Below are 19,270 nucleotides of genomic sequence, written 5' to 3'. Positions count from 1 at the left end.
ATAAAGACACTGGAGTTATGGATGCTACATCTGCTGAAGACGAAAAAGATCAGCAGAAATGAAACATGCTGGAGGAATTCAGCAGGCCAGGGTCTCGGCCCAAAACCTCGACTGCTTCCTCTTTTCCATAGAGTCTGCCTGGCCTGCTGAGTTTCTCCGGCATTTTGTGTGTGTGTGTGTTGCTTTGGATTCCCAGCATCTGCAGATTTCCTCGTGTCTGGCAGAAAAGCAAGTTGTGACGAGGAAATTACAAAGGGTTTAACTGAATGGGCCAAGATCTGGCAAATGGTGTATATTGTGGGGAAATATGAAATTGTTTAATTTGGTAAAAACATTGAAAAAGCATGTTATGTAAAAGGTGAGAGCTTTTTCAAGATGCATATGGATGCATTAGTGCAGGGACAGCAAAGCTACGACACACACACTCTAAACGGCACACAAAATAACTTTGCTGGCACGTGGCATACAATTTTGTTCCTTGATTCCTTAAACCCCATCCATAATAAAAAGATACATAATGATTATCTTTACTGCCAAATAAATCAGTGAATTAAATTTTACAACCTGAGAGCAGGGAGATGTTTTCACAGGAAAAGTTGCACGCCAGCTTGGGGCCAGCTCTAGGAAGACAGACGCTTGCTGTGATCTTCGCTGATATGGTTTGAAATCCTGGTGTTCACATCAGTATTTGGATAGTAAATGGTTGGGCCGGTTGGCATTAGCTTCGCTCTGTTTATATGTTCCATTCGGTCATTTGTGAGTGAACACTGGATATTCAGTGATAACAACAGTAAATACTGTATGCAGTTTAGCACCTCCATGAATATTGACTTTCGTTCTTTTAAACGATTAATACTTTTTGAACAGGTTTTCTAAAATGCTTCCTATATTGAATCTCCATATTCAATCTGACTCTGTTATGCCTTTATTAATAATAAAACTATGAATACACACGAATAAGCAACAGGAGTCATCTTTTTTCCTTATGGAGATTTGTGGCAAATATGACTATATGATATATATGAATAGTATCTGAAATACGTCTTATGGAAATGTTTGTTTGATGATGAACTTCAATAAAAAATAAATTACATATAAAAATCCATAATTATTGTTACTAATCAATTGATAAATGATAATTTTTGAAATTTTATTTAGAGATCGAGGAAGCTAACAGGGCCTTCTGGCCCTACAAGCCTACACCTCCCAATTACACCCCTGTGACTAATCATGGAGTGTGGGAGGAAGACAGAGCACACAGAGGAAGCACAGGTAGTCACAGGGAGAACGTACAAACTCCTTACCGACAGCGATGGAATTGAACCTGGCTCTGTAATCTCCACTCAAAATAACCATGCATGAGATAACTTTTTAGAAGATTATCACCAATTTGGACGCATGCTCTCAAAAAAAGTTCACCACCCCTGCATGGTTTACAAAAGGCTAGAACATCGAGGCAGCAAATCGTCGTCGTGGCTATCCCTCGGGGTCAAGGATGATGGTCTTTGTTCCGTTGATCTATCACAGAGCGAAGACGCCTGTGCGTGTATTTGTTTAACGTGTACTTGATGTTGCACTCCAAGAAGCACACGATACTTCACAAATCAACCAACTGATTCCAGTGGCATGGAAACCACGACGATTGGAGCTGATGGATTTGTTGCAGCCTTCATCTCCCTTCACAGCCGTTGAGTTCGAAGTAACTTCGTCTGCCTGTTCCACCGTTGAGGTCTTGGTTGGATTGTCCTTTGTCACCCTCCACCTTACCACCATGGGTGACCCTACCAGGACCATAGCTCCAGACGGCATCACTCTCGGGATCTCAGGACCACACAAGCTTCTCCACCACGACAAGGTGACAATCCACGGAGAAGGGTCAGCAAGTATTTAGGAGGGGTAAGAGAATTTTATTGTAAGAGCCACGAGGGACTGCATTTGTGAGTATCCGGAGCTACATACAAAAGGCTGGCGGAACTCAGCAGGTCAAGCAGCACTTTGGATGGCCGGACAGTCACTTGGACTGCAAAATGGAGAGGAGACAGCTGGTATGAAAAGGTGGAGGGAAGATCTGGCAGGTGATAGGTGGATCAAACTGAGGGAGGGAAAGATGCGAATGGTCTTACTCTCAGGCCTGCACAGGCAGGTGCTTCCCAGTCTATACCCAGCTAAGAGGAGCCACCTGCCACTCGTTCCCAAATCATCGCCTGCAGCCTGTTTAAACCCAGATCGCAGCCACAATCCTTGCTCAGTCATATGAAATAGCCAACCTCCGCCAGTTGCTCCCAGCCTTCAGTTACCTTGTTGTGTTACGTATCCGTTCTCACTTGTTTCGTGGCCCCTCATGGCTTGTTATCGTTCAGATTAATTGTAAAATATCTCTTAATGCTAATTTGTCTCTGCTGCTCCGGCCTCCTCTACGTTTCCTGGCAGAATGAGTGAACCAATGATTGACCCAGCAGGGTATGCTCACCGAAAGGAAGTGGCCCATCAACAGTGGCACACAATCCCGAAGCAGCAGGAAACCGTTAACCGTCTGCTCGTCACACTCATCTGAGTCACAGTCTTGATACAGCAACCCCGCACCAGTCGCCCTCCTCCCTCCGAGTTCTGAATCGCCAACTCAATGCCACTGTCCCAGTGCATCTTACACTTTGAGCTCCGGCCACCTCTGTATCTCATGGACAACGACAAGATTTCATCGTGCTCTGGTCTGGGCCATTACTAACTGGGATGATAAAACCACCATTTGTAATAAATATGAATGTTTCACCACGGAGATGTGCCAGGTTTTCGGCCATCCAGGCAGTGGATTGGATTCTTTGCCTGCGATGAGGCTATGGTCGCTGCAGGATAATGCTGTGGAATTCAGGACACTCGCAGAGCAGTGCAGCTGGAATGGGCAAACACTTTTGCCCCAGTACCATCACAGCCTCTTGGAGAGCTTGTACTGTCTGGCTGGGAAATGCCCCTGACCTTGGAAAGCCTCAACACTCTGCCTCTTTGAATCGACAAGTGTCTTGTGGAGATTCCCCTCAAGATCACCAGCCAGAACCCCAGTTGCATTCCCGGAACCAGCTCAGGCTGCAAGACCCACGTCATCAGTGCTTCCGGATCCCACACGAGCATCAGGGAGCACTGCGAGCCCATCCAATTCCTCCTCATAGACTCACCCCACACTCCTCTCATCTTCGATTACCCTCGGTTCCCCACTCCTGATTCTCACTTTCCCTGGATATCTGGTTCACTGCTGAGTTCGGACCCACTTTCTGGACTACTTGTCTCAAAACCCAGCTGTCTTCACCCCATGAGCTTGAGGAGATAGAGGAAACATTCCAGCTCACCAAACTCTTGCACGACTTAGCCTTCCTCAGTAAAAAGGAGGCCAGCACCATGCCATCTCACAGACCACGTGACTGCGTGATCAACCTCCTCCCTGGCACCCCCCAAGGCTGTCTCTTTCCCTCTCCCCTTCTGAGACTCGAACCATGAGTAACTCCATCACCCAAGTGCTACAGCATGACTTCATTTGACTGTCCCGGGACTCCTCTTCATCAGAAAGAAAGGTGGGGTCTTTGTCTGTGCATCAACTACTGCGTAACAACAACCATCACCAATTCCCCTTGATGGATAACGCATTCAAAGCACTCCGTGGGGCTCAGATCTTCATCAGACTGGATCTATGGAGTGCGTACAAGCTTAACCACATTCACCGGGGGGGGGGAGGGGGGAATGAGAGGAAGTCTGTGTTCATAACACCCGTTGGCCACTACAGATACCTAGTGATGCATTTTGGACTTTCCAACAGTCCAGCCATTGTCTAAGCCTTCAACAATGGGATACATAGAAACAGAAAACCTACAACACAATACAGGCCTTTCGGCCCACAATGCTGTGCCAAGCGTACTTACTTAGAAATTACTTAAGGTTACCCACAACCCTCTATATTTTTCTAAGCTTCGTGTACCTATCCAGGAGTCCCTCTAAAGACCCTATCGCATCCACCCCCACCACCATCACTGGCAGCCCATTCCACACACTCACCACTCTCTGTGTAAAAAACTTAGCCCCAACATCTTTTCTGTACCTACTTCCAAGCACCTTAAAGCTGTGCCCTCTCGTGTTAGTCATTTCAGCCCTGTGAAAAAGCCTCTGACTATCCACACAATCAATGCCTCTCATCATCTTGTACACCTCTATCAGGTCACCTCTCATCCTCCGTTGCTCCAAGGAGAAAAGGCCAAGTTCACTTAAGCTATTCTCATGAGGCATGCTTCCCAATCCAAGCAACATCCTTGTAAATCTCCTCTGCAAATTTTCTATAGTTTCCACATCCTTCCTGTAGTGAGGTGACCAGAACTGAGTACAGTACTCCAAGCGGGGTCTGACCAGGGTCCTATATAGCTGTAACATTACCTCTCGGCTCTTAAACTCAATCCCATGGTTGATGAAGGCCAATATACCTAACCACAGAGTCAACCTCAGCAACAGCTTTGAGTGTCCTATGGACTTGGACCCCAAGATTTCTTGTCAGATGTGTCCACCCCTACCACAAAAGATTCAAAGGGGTTCGGATGCAGAAAATGCCACACAGATATGTACTGGTCTACTTCAAATTCATCCACATCTTCTCCAAAGATCTCCAAGACCACATCCGTCAGGACCGTCCAGTTCTTCAATGCCTCTTTGAAAACCAACTCTTTTCAAAGTTAGAGAAATGCCAGTTCCAACACCACAGTCGTTTCCTTCCTGGGATATATCCTTCCACCCCAAGGCATAACCATGGACACAGAGAAAGTGCATGCTGATGTTGAATGGCCCCAGCTGTGCTCCCACAACCACCTGTAGTGCTGCTAGGGCTTCTCCAACTTCTGTCACCGTTTCCTCAGAAACTATAGCCAATCTGCTGCTCTTCTCACCCACCTTATGGTTAACCTGGTCTGCTGCCACAGAGCGTTTCAAGGAGCTGAAAAGACCCTTCTCTACCATTTCCAATTTTGCCATCCAAACCCCTTTGGATCTTTTGTGGTAGAGGTGGGCACATCTGACGTGGGTGTGCAGTGAGCACCGATAGGGGAACCCACACAACGGTGCCTTCTTCTCACGCAAGTTAATTTCTATATAGTGCAATTATGGAGCAGAAGACAGGGAGCTACTTCCCATTAAATAGGTCTTGGAGGAATGGAGACATTGGCTGTTGGAAAACACCAAGCCATTCCTGACCTGGACCAACCACCAGGACCTCATATCCACCCAACCCAATTCAGGCTCTCTGGACCATCTTCTTCGAGCAATACAACTTCATCTCCTACTGATCCAGCTCCAAGAACACTAAGATGAACGCCCTGTCATGACAGTTCAAACCAGCTGAAACAGGGATTGACCCTCAGCCCAAGTTCTATCTTCCCTGATCCTCACCCCGATCATCTGGGACCGTGAAAACCAGATCCACGAGGCCCTACAGCATGAGCCTGCTCTGGCCGATGCACTGGATATCCACTGGAGGACTCAGTAGGCCCACTCCTCACCCCTCTCCAGTCATCCAGGTGTATGGCAGACCCTGGATTTTCTCCCATGCTGGTTCTGGTAGCCCACCTTGATCACAGTTGTACATCACTTCATCACTGCCTGCCTTCAATGTGTCGGTCCGATCCCTCAAACCAGTGGCCCTCTGAGCTCCTGGGGCTCCTGCCAGTCCCTTGACGACCATAGTCCCACACTGCCATGGGTTTCATCACAGGTTTGCCACCTTCTGGTGGAGACGTGATCATGGCAGTTGTAGGCTGGTTCTCCAAGGTAGCCCACTTCGATGCTCTCCCCAAGCTACTGTCAGTCACTGAGACAGTTCTCCAACGTGTAGTTCGCCTCCACAACTTCCCCTAGGACATTGTGTCAGACCGGGGAAATTTGTCTCCCACTTCTGGTGAGCCTTCTGCTCCCTCCTCTGCACCTCAGTGAGTTTGTCATCTGCAGACCAACTGTCATCTGCAGATCAACTGACAGTCAGAAAGAGCTAACCAGCAAGCGGAGCTGTTTCTGCAATGCTTTGCCACCTCTAACCCTTACACATAGAAGATTTACTATACCTGCTCTGGACTGAGCTGACCCACAATCTACACACCTCCTCAGCCACAGGTATTTCATCCTTTGAAGTGCTTCATGGCCACTAGCCCCCCTCCCCACTGTAGTTTCCTGCGGAGGTGCCAACAGTGGAAGACTCCAGGATGGTATGTTGCCTTCCTGGTGCAAGGGTCAAGGATGTCTCTGAGTGGCTGCAGGACATTCTGGAATGGGAGGGTGAACAGCCAGTGGTCATGGTGCACATAGGTACCAATGATATAGGTAAAAAACAGGATGAGGTCCTACAAGGTGAATTTAGGGAGTTAGGAGATAAACTAAAAAGTAGGACCACAAAGGTAATAATCTCTGGATTACTACCAGTGCCATGTGCTAGTCAGAGTAGAAATAGGAGGATATTTCAGATGAATTCGTGGCTTGAAAAATGGTGCAAGGGGGAGGGATTCAAATTTCTGGGGCATTGGAACCAGTTCTGGGGGAGGTGGGACCGGTATAAACAGGACAGTCTGCACCTGGGCTGGACTGGAACCAATGTCCTAGGGGGAGTGTTTGCTACTGCTGTTCAGGAGGCTTTAAACTAATGTGGCAGGGGAATGGGAACAAGTGCAGAGAGACAGAGGGGTGTAAAATGAGGGTAGAAGCAAAAAGTAGTAAGGTGAAAAGTAAAAGTGGCAGGCAGGCAAATCCAGGGCAAAAAGCAAAAAGAGCCACTTTTCAACATAATTGTATAAGGGCTAAGAGTGTTGTAAAAACAAGCCTGAAGGCTTTGTGTGTCAATGCGAGGAGCATTCGTAACAAGGTGGATGAATTGAATGTGCAGATAGTTATTAATGAATATGATATAGTTGGGATCACAGAGACATGGCTCCAGGGTGACCAAGGATGGGAGCTCAACATCCAGGGATATTCAATATTCAGGAGGGATAGACAAGAAAGAAAAGGAGGTGGAGTAGCATTGCTGGTTAGAGAGGAGATTAATGCAATAGAAAGGAAGGACATTAGCCTGGAGGATGTGGAATTGATATGGGTAGAGCTGCATAACACTAAGGGGCAGAAAACGCTGGTGGGAGTTGTGTTCAGGCCACCTAACAGTAGTAGTGAGGTTGGGGATGGCATTAAACAGGAAATTAGAAATGCGTGCAATAAAGGAACAGTAGTTATAATGGGTGACTTCAATCTACATATAGACTGGGTGAACCAAATTGGTAAGGGTGCTGAGGAAGAGGATTTCTTGGAATGTATGCGGGATGGTTTTCTGAACCAACATGTCGAGGAACCAACTAGAGAGCAGGCCATTCTAGATTGGGTATTGAGCAATGAGGAAGGGTTAGTTAGCAATCTTGTCATGCTAGGCCCCTTGGGTAAGAGTGACCATAATATGGTGGAATTCTTCATTAAGATGGAGAGTGACATAGTTAATTCAGAAACAAAGGTTCTGAACTTAAAGAAGGGTAACTTTGAAGGTATTAGATGTGAATTAGCTAAGATAGACTGGCAAATGATACTTAAAGGGTTGACGGTGGATATGCAATGGCAAGCATTTAAAGATCGCATGGATGAACTGCAACAATTGTTCATCCCAGTTTGGCAAAAGAATAAACCAGAGAAGGTAGTGCACCCGTGGCTGACAAGGGAAATTAGGGATAGTATCAAGTCCAAAGAAGAAACATATAAATTAGCAAAAAAAAGTGGCACACCTGAGGACTGGGAGAAATTCAGAGACCAGCAGAGGAGGACAAAGGGCTTAATTAGGAAAGGGAAAAAAGATTATGAGAGAAAGCTGGCAGGGAACATAAAAACTGACTGTAAAAGCTTTTATAGATACGTGAAAAGAAAAAGATTGGTCAAGACAAATGTAGGTCCTTTACAGTCAGAAACAGCTGAATTGATCATAGGGAACAAAGACATGGCAGACCAATTGAATAACTACTTTGGTTCTGTCTTCACTAAGGAGGACATAAATAATCTTCCGGAAATAGTAAGGGACCGAGGGTCTAGTGAGATGGAGGAACTGAGGGAAATACATGTTAGTAGGGAAGTGGTGTTAGGTAAATTGAAGGGATTAAAGGCAGATAAATCCCCAGGGCCAGGTGGTCTGCATCTCAGAGTGCTTAAGGAAGTAGCCCAAGAAATAGTGGATGCATTAGTGATAATTTTTCAAAACTCCTTAGATTCTGGATTAGTTCCTGAGGATTAGAGGGTGGCTAATGTAACCCCACTTTTTAAAAAAAGAGGGAGAGAGAAACCGGGGAATTATAGACCGGTTAGTCTGACATCGGTGGTGGGGAAAATGCTAGAGTCGGTTATCAAAGATGTGATAACAGCACATTTGGAAAGAGGTGAAATCGTCGGACAAAGTCAGCATGGATTTGTGAAAGGAAAATCATGTCTGACGAATCTTATAGAATTTTTTGAAGATGTAACTAGTAGAGTGGATAGGGGAGAGCCAGTGGATGTGGTATATTTAGATTTTCAAAAGGCTTTTGACAAGGTCCCACACAGGAGATTAGTGTGCAAACTTAAAGCACACGGTATTGGGGGTATGGTATTGATGTGAATAGAGAATTGGTTGGCAGACAGGAAGCAAAGAGTGGGAATAAACGGGACCTTTTCAGAATGGCAGGCAGTGACTAGTGGGGTACCGCAAGGCTCAGTGCTGGGACCCCAGTTGTTTACAGTATATATTAATGATTTAAAAGAGGGAATTAAATGCAGCATCTCCAAGTTTGTGGATGACATGAAGCTGGGCGGCAGTGTTAGCTGTGAGGAGGATGCTAAGAGGATGCAGGGTGACTTGGATAGGTTAGGTGAGTGGGCAAATTCATGGCAGATGCAATTTAATGTGGATAAATGTGAGGTTATCCACTTTGGTTGTAAGAACAGGAAAACAGATTGTTATCTGAACAGTGGCCAATTAGGAAAAGGGAAGATGCAACGAGACCTGGGTGTCATTGTACACCAGTCATTGAAGGTGGGCCTGCAGGTACAGCAGGCGGTGAAAAAGGCAAATGGTATGTTGGCATTCATAGCAAAAGGATTTGAGTACAGGAGCAGTTGTACAAGGCCTTGGTGAGACCGCACCTAGAATACTGTGTGCAGTTTTGGTCCCCTAATCTGAGGAAAGACATTCTTGCCATAGAGGGAGTACAGAGAAGGTTCACCAGATTGATTCCTGGGATGGCAGGACTTTCATATGAAGAAAGACTGGATTGACTAGGCTTATACTCACTGGAATTTAGAAGATTGAGGGGGGATCTTATTGAAACGTATAAAATTCTAAAGGGATTGGACAGGCTAGATGCAGGAAGATTGTTTCCGATGTTGGGGAAGTCCAGAACGAGGGGTCACAGTTTAAGGATAAAGGGGAAGCCTTTTAGGACCGAGATGAGGAAAAACTTCTTCACACAGAGAGTGGTGAATCTGTGGAATTCTCTGCCACAGGAAACAGTTGAGGCCGGTTCATTGGCTATACTTAAGAGGAAGTTAGATATGGCCCTTGTGGCTAAAGGGATGAGGGGGTATGGAGAGAAAGCAGGTACAGGGTTCTGAGTTGGATGATCAGCCATGATCATACTGAATGGCGGTGCAGGCTCGAAGGGCCGAATGGCCTACTCCTGCACCTATTTTCTATGTTTCTATGTTTACTTGTCTACCAGGGCTTTGGTTCGCTGATGTCAGGACGCTTGGAACAGAGCGCGGAGTGCCATCCAAGCTGCCCACCACACACGAACTGCCACAGGCTAACCATCGTTGGTGCTCAGCCAGACTGCTCCGGCCTGGGGACAGTGTCTGGATGCCCACCCAAGATCTGCCCCTGCCCTCTTGCAAGCCATTGCCCCAGTTCATTGACCCCTTTAAGGTTACCCATCACATCAACCCAGTCACTTGCAACCCATTCTCCAGGTACCACTGTCCCTCAGGACCATACCTACCTCACACATATCCTGCTTCGAGCCCATTGTTCATGGACCACGCAACCCACTTGAGCCTGGACCTCTGGAACCAAGGATGGTGGAAGGTAGGTCAGTATACATAGTTCACTGGTTGAGAGATTCACATTGATGTGGACAGGTTGTGCAGTAACTGGTTGACTGGGGCGGACACAACCTGGAGGAGAGGTTTTGTGTGCTATCCATTTTGATTAAGGAGTTCCTCCAGACCCATCTGGATTGCCCTCTGTTGTCAGGTGCCAGGTGAAGTTAGGGGGAGGGGGTGCCTTGGCCTGTCAGGTCTGCAGAGGCAGCCATCCAACTCCATCCAGCTAACAGGAGTCACCTGCCGCTGATTTTCAAATCATCACCTGCAGCCTATTTAAACCCAGCTCACTCCCACAATCCTTGTTCACTCATATGGGCCAGCCAGCCTCAACCAGTTGCTCCTAGCCATCAGTTACCTTGTTGCCTTGTCGTGTTAAGTATCTGTTCTCACTCGTTTTGTGGTCCCTCGTCGCTTGTTATTTTGCAACTTATTAGTAAAATACCATTTACTGCTAAATCGCCTCTGCTGCTTTGCTTTCAAGTCAAGCCTCCTCTACATTACCTGATAGTTACAGGCTAAAAAGTGATTGGTGGAAGTGACAAAGGGATGAAGATGATGGAATGTGATATGAGAGGAACGTGGATGATGGAATTAAGGGAGAGGTTTGGGGAGGAATACCAGATGGAGAAGGTGGTCATGGGGAGAGAGAAGGATAATGGGGGCAGGAGTGAGTATGAGATGAACTGGGTTGATCATAAGAGATAAAAAAGCAGTGGAGAGGGAGGAGCTGCCTCCAGAAGATAGTTTATAGACTACCCTGACCGAATATGACGCGCTGTTCTTCTAAATGTGTGTTTAGCCTCACCTTCAGCTGAGGAGGACAAAAACAGACACGTTGGTGTAGAAATGAAGAGTATTAAAACGTTGGCATGGGGGACAGAAAGTAATGATGTCACCCAATCTGCATGCAGCCTACTGGTGTGGAGGAGAACACGATGGCATCACTGGATGCAATAGATAAGGCCAGAGGATATGAATGGCTGCCTCAATGGGAAAGGGTTTTTGGGTCCATGGATGGTGGTGATGGAGGCAGCATATGAGCACAGTTAAAAGGGGAAGTGCATGGGGAATGATGAGCAGACTAGGGAGTCGCAGAGAGAGTCATTCTTACAGAATATAGAATAGGGAGGGAAGGGGAAGATGGGGAGATGATGGTGTAGCTGGCAAAAGTTGTGAAGAATGATATACTGGATGCATAAGATGTTGGAGTGATAGGTGATAACCAGGGGAACTCTATCCCTGTTCTGTCTGAGGAGGGGTGGGGAAAGTGTGGGAAATGGAAGGGGTGTGTGTGAGTGCTCTATCAAAGAGCGGGGGAAGGATAGGGAGTCCTGTTTTCCAGAAAAAGAGGACACGTCAGTTGTCCTGAAGTGGTAGGCCTGAAAACAGGTCCAGTAGAGATGGAGTAACTGAGAAAGGAATTACATCCTTGGAAGTGACAGGGTGAGAGGTGGTGTCATCAAGGTAACAGTGGGCATCAGTGGGTTTGTAGTAGACGTTGTTGGATAATCTTTGTCCTGAGAAACAGGAGAGAGGTGTTGGAGATGGACCATGTGATTACGCAGCACGGTAGCATAGTGGTTAGTCCAACGCTCTACAGTACCAGCAGTACGAGTTCAATTTCTGCTGCTGTAAGGAGTTTGTACTTTCTCTCCGTGACCGCGTAGGTTTCCTCCCACAAGTCCAAAGATGTATCATTTGGTAGGTTAACTCTTCATTGTAAATTGTCCTGTGATGAGGCTAGAATTAAATCAGTGGGTCGCTGGGCAGCGCAGCTTGAAGAGCCTATTCCGTGCTGTACCTCAATAAATAAATAAACAAATTTGCAGGTGGGTTGGAAATTGGAAGTGAAATTAATGAAAATGATAAGTTCTGTACAGGTGAAGGAAGTAGGTAGACCAATGTAGTCGTCAATGTAGCTGGGGATGAGCTGGGGAGTAATGTCCGGGTAGGTTAGGAGCATGGGCTGCCCCATACAGTCAGTGAAAAGGCAGGTGTAGATGGGGAATGTTTTGATTTGGAGAAAGTGGGAGCAGTGAAAAGAGAAATTGTTATAATTAAACATGTTCTACCAGGTAGAGGAGGGTGTCAGTAGAAGGGAATTGATTAGGTCTGTGTTCCAGAGAGAAACAGAGAGCCTTAAGTCTTTTTTCATCAGGGGTGTGTGTATGGGGACTCAACTGCTGGACTTGCATAAAAAACCCTTGCCCAGGCTTGCTGCCTGGAAACTTTCCAAGGTACAAATCCATGGTCTATGGAGACTTACGGAGGCCTACGTACATGGGGACTGGATGTCCATGGTGAAAATCAGGCAGTGGGGGCCAGAGAATTGAAAGTTGTTGGAATGGTGGAGAGCATTTTACTATTATTGCTTGTAGAAATGAGTACAAAAAATATGACACTGTTGCATTGGCCTCCATTATATTGACCACTGATGAGACCACATTCGGAGACTGCGTACAGTGTTGGTTTCCTCATTTACAGAAAGATATTAATGTGTTGAAAGAAATTCAGAGGAGGTTTACCAAGAGTAAAAATTGGAATGGGCTGGGTAAACACAGTTTGTTATCTTTGAAATTTGGAAAGTGAGAGGAGGCTTGATTTGAAACACTCAAGATCTTTAGAGGACTTGACAAGGTTCTTGGTGCGAGGACTTTCCTCTTGTGGGAGAATCTAGAATTAGAACTCACTATTTCAAAAAATGAGAGGTTGTTCATTTAAGAAAGTAAAATTGTTTTTTTTTGTCTCTGAGTCTTTGGAAACACAAGTATAGTGGGAAAAGTGTCTTTGAATAAATGGCTTACTCCTATTCCTAATTTATATATATATATACTTATATGTTCCCTAGAAAGGCGGTGAACACTTAATAAATTAAACTTTTCAAGATTGATATTTGATGTAGCTGAACACAGCAACTCCCTGAAGACTGATGATACTTTGATGGATTGTAATAAGGCAACATCATACACAAAATAAAAATAAAACACATAACAGATTTGTACCAGGTAACCGGCAGGCCTACACCAATTATAACAATAGTAAACATGGTTAAAAAGAAACAACTGGCTGTTAAACATTTGGGACAACTTTTAATTGTGAAAAGCACTTTATAAATGTAGGTTCGCCTAGCTTTCCATCGTCAGCTGTAAGGCACAGTGCTCCAGGTGTAATAAGTAACAGTAGGTCACTCAATAACATCATGCGTTGCTAACACTGAAACTTACGGCCCATTTCAAGAGCTGCGTTGTTACTTTCCATGCATATGCAAGTGTGCTTCAGGGTTAATGAAAAGGAAATGGTTTCATTTTAGTTTAAAACCTTGCTGTGGTTTGTCTTTAAAGTCTACATATATATTTCACAGCAGGCACTTGGCTTCATCAGAGCAGTGGAACACAGAGGAAATTCTTGTTCTATAGATGTGGTTTGACTCTAGCTTCCAAGTTATTGTAAATACGGAACCAAAACAAGGTCCTGCATGTGTCTGGCCAGGAAATACTTGATGACGGTGTATTGCACCCTGTCGGTCTGTTCCAATTACTGTGATATTCATTGTGGAGGAAGACTATTTTGGTAGCAAACCCGGACATCCGAAAAAATGTGGTGATAATATAACCCTTTAGGAGCTGTCCTGGTATTAAAGGGCTACTCACCACATAAAAGCACTGGGAGAGATTCCTGCCATTTTGCCTCTTCAATTATTGCTGGTAGAAAACCAGCTAGAGGCTAATTGATTTACAGGAAGATATTAATGCATTTAACCTTTTACCTAAGATAGTACTCCAGCTGGTCTTTGGTATCTTTGTTTTTTGTGCCAAGATTAAAGATTATGGCCCAGATGTTCCTATTCTATTTTTAGATACACTAAAGCACCTTTGCACTTGTCAATTGGAATCCTTATTAGTGCTGCTATGTTTCCAGAACCCATCCCTTAAAAACACAAGATCCCTGCTGCTATTTGCAGAGATGGCATTATGTGAGGAATGTTGCAGTGATGATTGGGGGGGGGCGGGGGGTGGTAAAGAAACATACTCCAGGATCACCTTAAAGAGAGTAGAGAAACTGAAAGAAATTGCCCCCAAATAATGGCCAAGAAGTTGCTCTACATTCTTTCATTTGACATTAAAATAACATTTGTGGAAGTAATAAAAGCTTGGAGAACTTTCATTGTGTGGGTCACTGCACAATGCTGCCTGGCTTCCTCATGACTGATGCACATTGAATGATACCTCTATTCATAATGCCCACTTCCACCCTAACCAACGAAAATTGAAACTGAATGGATACAACCTGTGAAACTTCGGAAATACTCCAAGTGCAACTAGGTGTACGTCATGGTACTATGCTTCCCCCCCCCCCCCCCCACCACCCCCGTATTTAAAGCGACAGGATGATTCAGGTTCAGATTGAGATTTACTTATCACATGTGCGTCGAAACATGGAATGAAATACATTGTTTACATTAATGACCAACCCAGCTAAGGATACGCTGGGGCCAGTCTGAAAGTGTCACCACACATTCCAGTGCCAACGTAGCATGCCCATAATGTTCACAGAACAACAGCAAGCCAAGCCCTGCTCTTTCCTCCCTCCCAGCCACGCACTCATACAAACAGTCCTCCAACCCCATAACAGGCCATCTTCGGCCTCCAGCCTCCAACCTCCAATGCACTCAGACTGACAGACAATGGGCCTTCGACTCGCAAATCTAGAGCTCCAGCCAATGGATCTCATCTTCCAGACTTCTGATCAACCTTCGGGAATTGATCTCTAGTGTCGATCCAGCACTCACCGATGACTACGAATGAGGATGCTGGATAAGGACCCCCAAACTCCAGGCTTTGAATTCTGGAGTCTCCGATAATCAGGACCCCAAACATGAGGCCTAGAATGCTAGACTTTCTGATGACTGGGACCCCAAACACTGGGCCTTGAACTCTAGTCTCGTGAACTTGTGTACATACAGGGTCACCATAAAAGCATAAGGCATCACTTGTACCTCTTGCCCACACAGAACTCCAATCCCAGAACCCGGTGACAACTCACTGACCTATGAGGGCAACCATCCCTTGTCCTTGTTGGTCTGCCAGCCCGACATCTGACCACTGATGTCCTTCATCCCATGTACATGTTGCTGGCCTTTGAACACAGAGCAGAAGCCTAGACTCCAGCCTGACTCTAACCCCTATATCCTTATCCCTAAACCCTAACCTGACCCATAAAATCTTCTCTATGAACCTAAAAAAGAAAACTAAGTTTGACCCACAACCTTAACAGAAACCTCAGATCACTCTTGGCCAAAATATGATACCAGGAGACTTGACTTCACAGCTTCACATCCTCTACAAGAAGCAGGGGAATTACACAGAATGTGCTAAACTTAATAACCTAACTAAACTTAATAAAGAGAGTTTCTTCAGCACTTCCTAAATTTCCTAAATTTCAATGAGCAGTTAATGGATGACATCAAGCATACTATTAGAAAACTTCCAAGATGCACAGCAATGCTAGAAGCTGCTAAGTTACATGAGTGTAACTTATCACTGTAGAATGAAGGATGGGGTTTCCCTTAAATAAGAATAGATTTCAATTGTGTTATATGTTGACTATACATAAATGTATCAGCAATATAAAGTGAAATATTATAAAAATTCATGGGGACTTGCAAATAGGAGCCACTTGAAAACTGCAAGTTTTGTCGCCAAAAAAGGTGTGAATGGCGTAGCCATTGTTGGAGTGGGGTCGGGTTAGAGTGGTCTGACTTCGGTTCAACAGGCTTGGCCAAGCACAGACGCAGGCTGGTTTTTATTTTTGTATTAGTACATAGCCAGTGCACTGAGAAAGGGTGCAGAGCTTGTGGTACGTTCCTTGTGGGAGATGTGGCTCCCTAATAACTACATCTGCATGAAATGCAGAGAGCTGCAGATCCTTAGAGACCGTGTTAAGGAAGTGGAGGCTGCAGCTCAATGGCTTTCAGCTTATGAGGGACAATGGGGAGCTGATAGTTAAGGAGCTACTGGGAGGTTGTAACCACCAAGTTGCAGGAGGCAGGTATCTGGGTGACTGTTAGAAGAGGGAAAGGAAATGGGCAGCCAGTGCTGAGAACCCCTGTGGGCCTTCCCCTCAATAATAAGTATACCACTTTGGGTGCTGTTGGGGGGAACAACCTACCAGGGAGGAGCCAAGCAAGCAGGTCTCTGGCACTGAGTCAGGCTCAGTGGCTCAGAAGGGAAGTGGAGAGAAGAAGCGAGCTGTGGTGAAAGGGAATAGATTAGTTAGGGGAACAGAAGGGAGTTTCTGTGGATCCTCTTATGGTTTGCCACCTGGGTCTCAGATCATTCTTAAGTGGGATTGTTAGCAGCCAGAGGTTGTGGTCCACGCCAGTACCAATGACATGGGAGTTAGGTGCTAAGTTAAAGGAGAGGACCTCCAGGGATATGATCACAGGATTGTTACCCGTACCATGTGCTAGTGAGACCAGAAATAGGAAGATCACACAGTTTATCATATGGCTAAGGAGATGGTGCAGGAGAGAGGGCTTCAGATTTTTGGATCGTTGGGCTCCCTTCCAGGGAAGGGAAAGTTTTCACCTGAACTGGAGGAGGACTAATATCCTAGTGGGAAGGTTTGTTAGTGCTGTATGGGTGGGGGGGGGGTGGGTGGTGAGGGGAGTTAAAATGTCGGAGCAGACTCCATGGGCCAAATAGTTAATTCTGCTCCTATATCTTATGGTCTTATGGAAACTAGAGAACCCAGGGAGAGTCCAGGAGGTCATGGGGGCGGCACAGTACTGGAGTGGTTAGCACAACAATTTACAGTACGGCCAACCCGGGTTCAATTCCTGTCACTGCCCTTAAGGAGTTCGTACATTCTCCCTGTGACCGTGTGGGTTTCCTCTGGGTGCACTGGTATCCTCCCACAGTACAAAGACATATAGTTGGTAGGTTGATTGATCATTGTACATTGTCCTGTGATTAGGCTAGCATTAAATTGGGGGATTGCTGGGTGGCATGGCTCGAAGGACAAGAAGGGCCTACTCTGAACTGTATCTGAATTTTTAAAAAAACCTACAAATGGCACCCCACACAAAATGCTGGAGGAACTCAGCAGGCTAGGCAGCGTCAATGGAAAAGGGTAATTTTGGGGCTGAGACCCTTCAGCTGGACTGGAGTAACAAGATGAGGAGTCAGAGCTGGAAGGCGGTGGGGGGAATTGGCACTGACAGCTCCCTAGGTTAGGGGTCAGCAGCTGCTCTGGCACCGTGGCATGCTTACACCTTGAGTCTCGATAACTCTCAAGTATCACTTGCCCAGAATGGGCCAGGCTCATATACAGGTCACAGCAAACTGAGGGCATAGTGTGGGAAGGTTTAACGTGGGGCACAGGCTCCTTCCCAAAAGGTCTCACTGGGAGACGAATTGATATCCTTGTGAGGTAAGATATCAATTTCCTCAGCTTGCGCATTAAGCAATCTCTCAAGGGCCGGGCGGACACAATGATCTGCTGGCAGCTTTTTCAAACCCCGAGCTGAGCTGGCTGAAATATAAATGCTCCCATAATGCAGAGATGAGATCCTTAGCTGAATCGGCATGACAGGAAGATAAAATGAGTCCTCAGTGCCTCCACAGCTGCTGTCACTTGAACCAGAAGATGTTACGTGTCGGAACAGCCCCTCATCTCCAGAAAAGAAAAAGTGCGCACGACTTAACAGACCGGAGGAAGCAGTCTCACGGCTCGTCCTCCATGGGACCAGTCTGGCGCTGTGGGTGGCAGACAACAAGGTTATCATCTTCAATATTCTTCCCTTCCTCCCCAGTCTCCCCTCCTGCTCCTCGACTCAAGCCTGCTCTGTGCTCTGTACGCAAAGGGGAAACAGGTTGTCTATCCTGATACCTGCTGAGACAGGACTGAAATAATAGTACTTTAAAATGGGGCCGCTACACCCCTGAGACAGGATAGGTAAGTTGACACCTACTGCTGATCAAATCAAAGTTAGCATAGGGGACAGTGGGATGTGTGGGCAGATGCATGCTTGTGCCAGTGTCAGCGTGAACAAGCAGTGTTTATACGCTCAGCGGCCACTTTATTAGACACCTGTTCATTAATGCAAATTTTGAATCAGCCAATCATGTTGCAGCAACTCAATGCATAAAATCAGGCTGATATGTAGAGGAGGTTCAGTTGTTGCTCAGACCAAGCATCAGAATGGGGAAGGAATGTGATCTAAGTGACTTTGACCGTGGCATGCTTGTCAAACCCAGGCTTTGATTATCTCAGAAATTGCTGATCTCCTGGGATTTTTGTGCACAATAATCTCTAAAGTTTACAGAGAATGGTCAAAAAAAATCCAGTGAGTGACAGTACCTTGTTAATGAAGGAGGTCAGAGGAGAATGGCCAGACTGATTCAGGCTGACAGGAAGGTGACAGCAACTCAAATTATCATGTGCTACAACAGTTAGTGTCTTTTTGTTGTCCCCCTCCATGCCATGTGGCACATTGGCTGGCAACCTTGCTGTTTCCTTATAACTTGTCTGCTTTTTATAATGAGTTGCTATCTTGACACTCAACTCAGCACAGATAGAAAGCATGTAAGGAGTCAGCTGGATTCGAACCCAGGACCACTTGCTTCAAAGTCTGGGGCAGATGCCACTACACCACCAACCGGCCATACAGTTAGTGTGCAGAGGAGCATCTCTGAATGCACAACATGTCAAATCTTGGATGGGCTACAGCAGCAGAAGACAATACTGGGTTCAACTCCTGTACCTAATAAATTGGTCACTGAATGTATATTGGTGAAGAACCCACTTGGCATATCCAGTCAGGTTATCAAATTTCTTGCAGCGCTGCACTACAATCGGATAATGTTTACTCCTTAAGGAGATAACTCAAGCTTTCTCCATGTGGGGCAAGTGGACAAGACATCTCTATTGGCACAATTCTCCATATTAAGAACGCCAATTATCCTTCCTGAAAATTATTGTTCTTTCTCTTCTCTTCGACACCCAGAATTACTGCTGCTGCTGTCTGGCTGCCTTCTGCAATGTAGGCTGAGGCTGTTTTGTAATTGATAGGCAATGGAGAGTCAGCAGCTGCGTTCAGCTGAGACGTGTCCTGTCGGGAACACTGCAGGTTCAACTTTAGGGCATGTTTCCTGGT

General features: G+C 45.9%; 1 pseudogene; it reads right to left on the bottom strand.

The window, feature by feature from the left end:
• The window catches only part of LOC140715378 (DNA-directed RNA polymerases I, II, and III subunit RPABC1-like), a 43,802-nt pseudogene extending 38,095 nt beyond the window's left edge, over positions 1-5,707 (bottom strand).
• Positions 5,708-19,270: the final 13,563 nt, after the last annotated feature.

This window comes from Hemitrygon akajei, chromosome 23 (assembly GCF_048418815.1).
Source record: "Hemitrygon akajei chromosome 23, sHemAka1.3, whole genome shotgun sequence".
Taxonomy (NCBI): domain Eukaryota; kingdom Metazoa; phylum Chordata; class Chondrichthyes; order Myliobatiformes; family Dasyatidae; genus Hemitrygon; species Hemitrygon akajei.
Note: the sequence above shows the minus strand (reverse complement) of the source record. Positions and strands in the feature narration are given on the sequence as shown.